General features: G+C 41.1%; 1 long non-coding RNA gene across 1 annotated transcript; it reads right to left on the bottom strand.

The window, feature by feature from the left end:
• Positions 1–1004: 1004 nt before the first annotated feature.
• On the bottom strand, positions 1005–9447 carry LOC109245680 (uncharacterized). The gene is made up of 2 exons (XR_002071029.2): positions 5940–9447; positions 1005–1596 (listed from the first exon to the last, which is right to left on the bottom strand). It is a non-coding gene; the product is annotated as an uncharacterized LOC109245680 (long non-coding RNA).
• Between the last annotated feature and the right edge of the window lie 464 nt (positions 9448–9911).

Genomic DNA, 9911 nt, shown 5'->3' with positions numbered 1-9911 from the left:
AATGTTAAAAAAAAAATTTTTTTAAGATATGCAATTAGATGCTGAGAGTTTTTTTTTAACTGTTTATTAAAATTTTATTTTTTTTTAATATATGAAATTTATTGTCAAATTGGTTTCCATACAACACCCAGTGCTCTTCCCAAAAGGTGCCCTCCTCAATACCCATCACCCACCCTCCCCTCCCTCCCACCCCCCCATCAACCCTCAGTTTGTTCTCAGTTTTTAACAGTCTCTTATGCTTTGGCTCTCTCCCACTCTAACCTCTTTTTTTTTTTTTTTCCTTCCCCTCCCCCATGGGTTTCTGTTATGTTTCTCAGGATCCACATAAGAGTGAAACCATATGGTATCTGTCTTTCTCTGTATGGCTTCTTTCTTTTTTTTTTTTTTTTAATTTTTTTTTCAACGTTTTTTATTTATTTTTGGGACAGAGAGAGACAGAGCATGAACGGGGGAGGGGCAGAGAGAGAGGGAGACACAGAATCGGAAACAGGCTCCAGGCTCCGAGCCATCAGCCCAGAGCCTGACGCGGGGCTCGAACTCACGGACCGCGAGATCGTGACCTGGCTGAAGTCGGACGCTTAACCGACTGCGCCACCCAGGCGCCCCTGTATGACTTATTTCACTTAGCATCACACTGTCCAGTTCCATCCACGTTGCTACAAAAGGCCATATTTCATTTTTTCTCATTGCCACGTAGTATTCCATTGTGTATATAAACCACAATTTCTTTATCCATTCATCAGTTGATGGACTTTTAGGCTCTTTCCACAATTTGGCTATTGTTGAGAGTGCTGCTATAAACATTGGGGTCCAAGTGCCCCTATGCATCAGTACTCCTGTACCCTTGGATAAATTCCTAGCAGTGCTATTGCTGGGTCATAGGGTAGGTCTATTTTTAATTTTCTGAGGAACCTCCACACTGCTTTCCAGAGTGGCTGCACCAATTTGCATTCCCACCAAAAGTGCAAGAGGGTTCCCGTTTCTCCACATCCTCTCCAGCTAGATGCTGAGAGTTTAAAGGTTTTACTTGTGTATCAGGATAGGACTTAAGAAAGACCTTAAGCCCATTTCTCTGTGGGATGGTCAGATTCCCAGGGATGACAGAGCAATCTTTGATTCTGTACACCTGCATGTTTCCAGAAGGACTTTAGGACCAGAGTGCACCCACAGTGATAAAAGAGGCACATGACATCCCCAGGACAACAGAGAGAGTTAATTTAAGGTTTTAACTGGATTTCCCAGACCAGGAGGTGAGCACATAGCACAGAGTGAGAATGACTGGGGCTTCTCCATATAGTCACAGGAACATACAAGCCAGAGGGGCACAATGGCCTCTTCTTGGACCCAGGTTGAGCCTCTTGAAAAACCTGCCTGGGGAGAGCCTGTCCACAGACAGGCTGTGTTATTGGCTGACAAGCACTGTTCCAGGAATTTTAAGGCCATGAAAATTGATCTCCAAGAGGTGGAACGCTGCTGAGTCTCCAGCTTGGTATAGCCATCGACATGCAGTTAAATCTTTGATCCTTCACTGACATTAACGGGATCTGCAGCCTTTGCCTGTGTCTGTTGATATCTCACTGCCAATCACTTTCTCCCCTGTGAGAAACACACAGAGAATCACAAAAACTCCTAAGTGCTAGATTTGGTGGTTCAGAAATTCCAATTGCATATCCAATACTCTTCTGTCTGCTTAATATTTAAAGGAATCCTATAATGCAAACCTTATAAATCACAGAACTGATCCCAAAGTTTATAATCAGAAAAGAATAAATACTCTAAAGTTGTTGGGGGAGTTCTGTCTCTGATTAGGATGTGGATTGGTGCACAAGACCGTCATTCCCATGGTAACAACAAGGGGGAACAAAAACACTTCTACAAAGCTATCAAAGATCAGTGGATGGATGCAAAAAAAAAAAAAAAAAAAAAAAAAAAAAAAAGAGCCTTAATGAGCTAAATTCCAGAGAGAGACCAGCAAAGAGCTGCAGATGCTGCCACACCTAGCGGCAAATTCCAATCTGACTGCGGATACGGAAAAGAGCACACTCGTCATAGATGGAAGAGGGAAGTGTGAGGAGAAACCAGCCACACTTTAGCAACAGTGAGGCCAGCAGAAGAAGGTGGAATCTGTAAGAGCTCAACTAGTAAAATCATTGTTCAGGCCAACATATTCCCCCCTCTTCCATCCCCTGGAAGTCGTTCTCTGAGAAAGCGGCAGAAATTGTTATGAGGACAGGGCTAAAAGACAGACAAAATTTGGACCATTTTCATGGTGTTCAGATCCCAGGGCCCTGCAAAATTTGAATCCATACGGGAATCATAACCAGCTAAGCTAAAAATCAAACCCCTTCAAGTTCAAATCCTCAGAGGATCAAAGAGATTTATTTGTCCCTCAGTTGTAGCAACAGCAGTAAAGAAAGTTGGGGATTGAGCTGAAGGACAAACTTAAATCCCTAAATCATATTTGAAATCAGACATAAACTAACTGCAGCTGCAGTCCAGCCCTGGCCCAATTCGAAGTAAGAGGAATCTAAAGAAACAGACCCTGGCTAGGCTGCCTGATGGAAGAAAGTTCTTGTTTTCTCTGGAGAAAAAAGAAAAGAAGAAAGAATAAACATCATATTTCACTGTTCTTCAAGGACTGGCATAGAATAAAAACTTACAAAATATGTAAAGAAGTAGATAAATGGACCCATAATCGATAGAAGGAAATTCAATAAAGGCAGACCTACTAATGACCCCGCTATGGAAATCTGCAAAGACTTAAAAACAACTGTTTTAAATGTGTTTTTTAAAAAAGGTAAATTGAACCCATTAAATCATCAAATGATGGTGGATTTTATGACAGATCTGTAAGCTAAAAAATAAATAAAATTCAAAGTATCAAACTGAAAAGAAATGACGTTTTTAAAAAGGTAATTGAATCCTGCTAGAGGCTACAACTGTCTCTGCCTGGACCTCTTCGTGGAGGCCTGTCCACATTGTCGCAGGGGTTTCCTCGCAGAAGGGTGGCTGTGTGCCAGTAACAACCATCCCAAGAGACAGGAAGTAAAAGCTGCCAGTTTCTGGTGTCAAGCAGCCACAGAACCCAAATTCAAGAGTGGAGACATCGACCTCGCTTGTCAGTGGGAGGAGTGTCACAGTTTGGGGACCACTATTAAACCCACCACAGCAAAAGGATGGATAATCAAACCGTGGTATATCGATAGATACAATGTACAATGTATTTTCTACTTAGCAATAAAAGGGAGGGGGCATTACTACACACAGCATGGATGTATTTCAAAAACATAATGTTTAGTGAAAGCCAGACTCAAAGGAGGAGTAAATACTGAATCGCTCTATTTAGATGAAGTTCAAGAACAATAAAAAATAAATCAATAATGACAGAAATCAGGAGAGCGTTTGCCTCTGGAGGAGCGATGGACTGAAATGAGGGACAGAGAAACTTTGGAGGTGGTGAAATATTCTGTATCTTCATTTTCATGTTGCTTTCATAAATTTTTACATGTGTCAAAACTCACTGAACTGTACCCTTAGGATTTTTGTACTTTACTGTATATAAACTAGAGCAGAGCAATATGGAACTGGTCAAGATACAAATAAAATATTATTGAAACACAAGCACTTGTGTAGTTCTGGATTGGAGGCTGATCTGGGCAAATTAGCTAAAAAAAAAAAACAAAATTAGGACATTCGGAAATATTTTTATTGCGTTTATGGTATTAGGTGAGATAAGATTTTTTGGTCTGTAAAGAACAAGATAGCTAGCTGAAAAAGCATATTATAAAACAATGCACGTGGTATGATATTGCACTGTTGAAAGTATCTTATAGAGGATTTTTAGAGCAATGAAAATACTCTGTATGATGCAACCATGGTGGACCCATGTCATTATACATTTATCCAACCCATACGAGACTCACCAAGGGTGAACCCTCATGTAAACTGCAGACTGTGGGTGATAATGATGTGTCGATGTACGATCATCAGTCATAACAAATGTTCACACTCCCGTAGGGGATGTTGATGTTTATAGTGAAGGAGCGCATGCATGTGTTGGGAGAGAGGATATATGTGAAATCTCTGTATGTTCCTCTCAAACCTTCTGTGAACCGAAAACTACTCTAAAAAAATAAACTTTCAAATATATGTATAATGTTACTCACATATATTTGTAGGAAAAGTGCAGGGGGATATGCTCTAGGGTGTTAGCTGCGGTAATCTCTGTGCCATGGCAACGTCAGTTTCTGTTTTGTGTTTTTGCTTGCGTGGCATTTTCTAATCTTGTACAATGCCCAAGAACTGTTTCTATGATAAAAGTGTGCATGAATAATTTGCATTTTGTGACAACAGTGCTGAAAAATCATTTCTGCCCCCCAAGTATGCCATTTTTACCCAGCGCTAATTCAGTTAAAATGGTTTGTGTGCAGCATCTAACAGAAGATTAAATCAAGCATAACAACAGGTAATCTATGTTAATCACTGTGGTCCACGCCTGTGTTTAATCCTTGCAGCCTTATAGGAAAGGAGCTATTACTAACCCCATCGCAGATAGGGAGACTGAGGCCCCACACAGTCACCAAATTAGCAAAAGTCAGAGTCTCCCCTTGTCATTAGTCCTGACTACGTAAGCACTTATGGAGTTGATGCTACACTTACGTCATCTCCTTCATTCTCAAAGCACTTTTTTGAGATTGCAGAGGTTCAGATGGAAACCAGGGATCCAAAGAAGTAGCTTGCCCAAGGTCACCAGGCAGCCAGGGGTATAGCCATAGTATGAAAGCTGGTATGAAAGCTCAGGGACACACTGAGTCCCTGCCAGATGCTACCAGCAGGATGCAGTATAGTCATGAAAAGCCCTAACAGACACTGTCACCCCACGCTTCTGCACAATTTATAAAATACCTAGACAAAAGAAGTGATATTTATGTAGGGTGGGTTTTTTTAAGGAAATGAGTCCACCCATTTCTTTTAAATCTAGAATCAAAAGCCTGATCATCAGAACGTTGCAGGTTTGGAACGTACTGTGTTGGCCTCGGTGCTTGCTGAAGGATGAGTCGAGAAAACATTCCGTGAATCCCATATATGTGTTTGCAATAGAGAAGTCTCTTGTCTCTCACTGTCCTACTGAGAGTGAAGCTCCCAATGAGAATTAGCCTTTAAAATTAGGTATTGGCCAGAGCACCTGGGTGGCTCAGCCGGTTGACCTTCCGACTTCGGCTCAGGTCACGGTCTCGAGGTCTGTGAGTTCGAGCCCTGGGTTGGGCTCTGTGCTGACAGCTCAGAGCCTGGAGTCTGCTTCAGATTCCGGGTCTCCTTCCCTCTCTGACCTTCCCCCTCATGCTCTGTCTCTCTCTGTCTCCGAAATCAATAAACACTAAAAAAATATTTTTTTAATTAGGTACTGGAGGGGCACCTGGGTGGCTCAGTCAGTTAAGCATCGGACTTCAGCTCAGGTCATGATCCTGAATTTGTGAGTTCGAGCGCCACATTGAGCTCTGTGCTGACAGGTCAGAGCCTGGAGCCTGCTTCGGATTCTATGTCTGCCTCTCTCTCTCTGCCCCTCCCCTGCTTGTGCTGGGTCTCTCTCGTGCAAAAATAAACAAAACATTTTAAAAAATTGTTTTAACAAAAAAAAAAAAAAGACACTGGATAAAATTTTACATTCCTAGAGAAATTTCCTTAGCATGTACTTTATTTTTTTTATTTTTAAAACACTTAGATAGTGCTTACTTAGTGCCAGCCACTGTTCTAAATGCTTTACTAGTACTGGCATATTTGATTCAATCCTCATCACGTGCCTATATAAAGAAGCTACTTCTATCATCCGCGTTTGACTTATGAGGAAACTGAGCCACAGAGTAATTACTTAATTTGCCTAAGGTCATACAATTAATAAGTATCTCTTTTTCTTTTCTTTTTTTTTTTTTTTTACTTACAATATTCTCTTTGCAAACGTGTTCTCTTTCTTCCTGGGCTTGCTAGGAAGCCTCTAGCAGCTCTGGAAGATACTTTCACCTTTCAATATGCATTTTGTTTTCCTTTATAGTTCTGATATCATGTTATGTTTTGCATTCTCTTTGTTCCTGGATGGATATAGGAATAAAACTTAGGGTGGAGCTAATGACTGAGATCTAGAGAAAACTACAATTACATCTATAATTCCTATATGCCAGAATAAGTACTTTGTAACACTAAATCAAGAGAAAAGAATTTGATTAAAGGTTTAATGGCAGTTTAAACTCAACCAGACTTTGAAACAAATATATGACTGAAGTTAATTTAAGAGACTGAATATGTTTAGACAAATGGGAGAATGGTGGTGTCTTTTTTTAATCTGCTGAGCAAATTCAAAGGGGTTAGAAAAAAAGGCAAGAGTATATCCAGGAACCTGTCACTGCGCTGCTCAGAGCTTCTTCAAGTGATTTTTCTCCCATGGAGTCCAGAAAAGCAATCAATTTAACAAGGCCCAGGAAAGCATTCAGGAGCCCAGGTATATAAACCACCTGCTAGAAGACAGTAATATGAAAAAATACCTGTTCTTACCTCATGTTGCAGATGAGACCCTTCAGCAGTGACAGATTTTCATTTGTAATCATTCACAGCCAATTCCAATTTAGTTCTGAGGTGAGAGTTTAGCTCTGCAGCTGAACCAAAGCTGCCTCACACGACAAAGTATTTTTCAACTTTGTTTCTATAATATTCCTTCGTCGGGAAAGTGATGAGAACTGCTTGTGGGCCAGAGATGGCTTTCTGTGAAAATAAACACCCGTGTATTTGGATGCTATTTCTTGATGAAGATGCTTATCCATGGATCATTCTTCTGGAAATCATGAGAAAGATACTGCCAACATGATCACATCAACGTAGGAATTGAGAAGCTAGGTGAACTCTTCCTTGGCCAAAAGAATCACAATTACAGGGTGATGGCGCATCTGCGCGCAGGAAGGTGGTGGGATCCTGCATCCACGGACTCCTGTGTGTTGTCATTTGCATGGGCTACCATAATGAATACCAGTGACTGGGTGGCTTAAACAGCAGACATTTACTTTCTCACAATCCTGGGGGCCGGAAGTCCAAGATCCAGGTATTGGTGGCTTCTTCTGAGGCCTTTCTCCTTGGCTTGAAGCTGGCCACCTCGCCCTGTGTCTTCACATGGCCTTCGCTCCACGCACACCTGTTTCCTAATTTCCTCTTCTTATAAGGACACCAGACATATTGGATTAGGACCTACCCTAATGACCTCATTTTAACTTAACCGCCTCTTTAAAGACCCTATCTCCAAATACAGTCCCTTCTGAGGTTCTGGGGGTTAGGACTTAAGCACATGAATCTGGGGGGACGTAATTCAGCTCATAGCATTGTATCCAGGCACTCACGCCTTCTCTCGTCTGTCTACCACGTTCTGAGAAGATTGGGTATTTTAGGACCAAGACATCAATCGCAGCAGCTCCGTTTCCTGGAAGCCACATCAATGACTTCAAAAGCAGATGAGTTTCTGCCTAAAGCCATTTGAACAGACTTAAGGAGAGAAGGATTTCAACTATAAAATAAATTAGGATCTCGGTTTTTTAAACTCTTGGGTGACATAAATGTGAATTGAGAATATATTCCAGACTAGAATCAGAATAATAGGAATAAAAGGGACATATTAATTTTGGAGGCCCCGCCTAGGCATTTAGCAGAGCCAAAGGAGAGAAGGAGTTGAGAAGCGAAAATAGAAGCCACGACTCCCCAAGAAAACTTAAAATGCTGTGAGAATACACCATAACACAAACCTTCCATGACAACACCCTCATCAAATGAGAGAATCAAGAGGAAATTGGAAGGGCAGAGTATGCGTATATCGGTGCAGCCTTCCTAACAAAGAAGATGCTGTGGGGGTGTTGACCCTGTCATGAATGAGTCAGAAGGCAGCTCATTAGCCTCCGTGCACTCACTGTGAGCTCTGAACATTGCAGGTTTTCCCACTGTTTGCAAAGTTTGATCCAAATTAGCTCAACCTCCTGAAATATGAGCCATTGTTGCATTTCACTAAAGCCGGGCCTTTCTGGGGATATCCAGTCGTCCAGGTGGCCCATGCAGTGTAGACAGATTGCTCAGAACAGGGTTTATAGTTCAAAAATTTGGGGGACACACACGTTGCATTGCCAGTTATTGCTGTCATGTGTTGAGCTTCACGGTTGCTAAAATGTAGTTATAGTTTGAATACCCCAATAGAGTATGCAGCTTTTTATGACTTTCTGGACTCCAGAAGAAGAGTGAGGAAGACAGTTCTTAGGACATTCACACCTTGAGAAACGCACGTGTAATCCAGTTGCCTCATTTTCCAGATTAAGAAATAGACACAAGACTGATGCCACTTTTCCAGGCGCAATGCCAAGACGAGGACATACCTATCCTAATACCCAGAGTCCTTTCCTCTATGCCATTGAACTTCTTCCTAATGAATAGGAAGTCCAAGTCTCTGGACTTGGAGGGAGGGACCGTACAGATATTCAGAAAACCTGAATCTTCAAGTTGGGATGTAATTGGTGACATAACATAAATTTAATCCTCATAAAATATGCACCAAATACTACATAAAATTTTGGATCGTTTGCATCAGCATCATAACAAAGAAAAATAGCTCAGGAACTACGCTAGGCATAACCCACTTGTGGGTTAGTTTCTTTCTGTCTAATCAAAACTGTTTCATATATGTCTATTCCAGACTCCAGACCATGGTATCTACATTGAACCTGGCATGTGTTAGCAATCCGTAAACATTTTTGAGCCAGTGAATGACCAAAGCCAGTTCCCATTCATGTTTACATTGGCACCTCTGGCTGAGATCAGAAAAAGAAAACTAAAATGTTGTCACATCCCGGACAGGTAATGTAAGTGGCCATCTGGAAGACACTAAGGAAGGGTTGGGTGGGTGGCAAACTGTACAAGGCTTGCCTCTCATCTGTCTGCAAACGCTGGTCAAGATGAACCATACGGAGAGGAGAAAAAATATGGAGCCGAACGACACAATTCATAAACATTTACCAAGCGTACTAAATATCCAAAACTGAAAAAGATCTTGCCATCGAAGAAAGTAAGTTACTGCGGAAATTGTGTACATCTCAGAACCTAAAATGGAAGGTTTGGCTTGAGAACTCAGCCAGTTTTCAAGGAAAGCCCCAGTGAAAGGGCTTGTACCCATGATGAAGCCACCACCCTGACCCAAGGAAGTTTGATGCACTAAGCTGATAACAAGCACAATATCACACTTCTCTTCGGATACTGACATTTCGGTTCGCAATGTCCCTTTATCTCCCTCTCAAATTCTGTAACCTCAAAATTTAATTCTCTGTCCACTGGGACAAATTCCTCCCAACGTGGGAACATATTGTTAGTATACACATTTTTTCCTAATTGGTACTGATTTCTATTAACAACAGTTAATATGCAACACGTTTCCAAATATGCAACACGTTTCCAAATATGCAGACCACGGATTAAAAATCTTGCTTCCATGTATTTAACTTCACCTCATCATTTTTCCCATTTTAACAAAAGATGCTTTTCTTCCAACACATTACTTCTTCACCTGTTTCTTGAATATTCTTCTCACGATTAATATTTGTCACCAACCCCCTTATAAAAGTAATACTCCTTACTTTTCTTCTTAAAAATGTATTTTAAAATATCATCCCTGTCAACATCCAATATCGTAGCAGTTAATATAATGCTAACCAAATGTAATTATAGGACATACATTTATTTGCTCAATATACGGCACTAGACAGCACTAGAAATTTGCGTGCATATTTTTTTAATGTTTATTTATTTTTTTTAAAGAGAGAGAGAGCATGAGCAAGGGAGGGGCAGAGAGAGAGGGAGACCCAGAATCTGAGGCAGGCTCCGTGTGCTGAGCCGTCAGC

This window comes from Panthera pardus, unplaced genomic scaffold, assembly GCF_024362965.1.
Source record: "Panthera pardus isolate Hobbes unplaced genomic scaffold, ASM2436296v1 HiC_scaffold_19, whole genome shotgun sequence".
Taxonomy (NCBI): Eukaryota; Metazoa; Chordata; class Mammalia; order Carnivora; family Felidae; genus Panthera; species Panthera pardus.
Note: the sequence above shows the minus strand (reverse complement) of the source record. Positions and strands in the feature narration are given on the sequence as shown.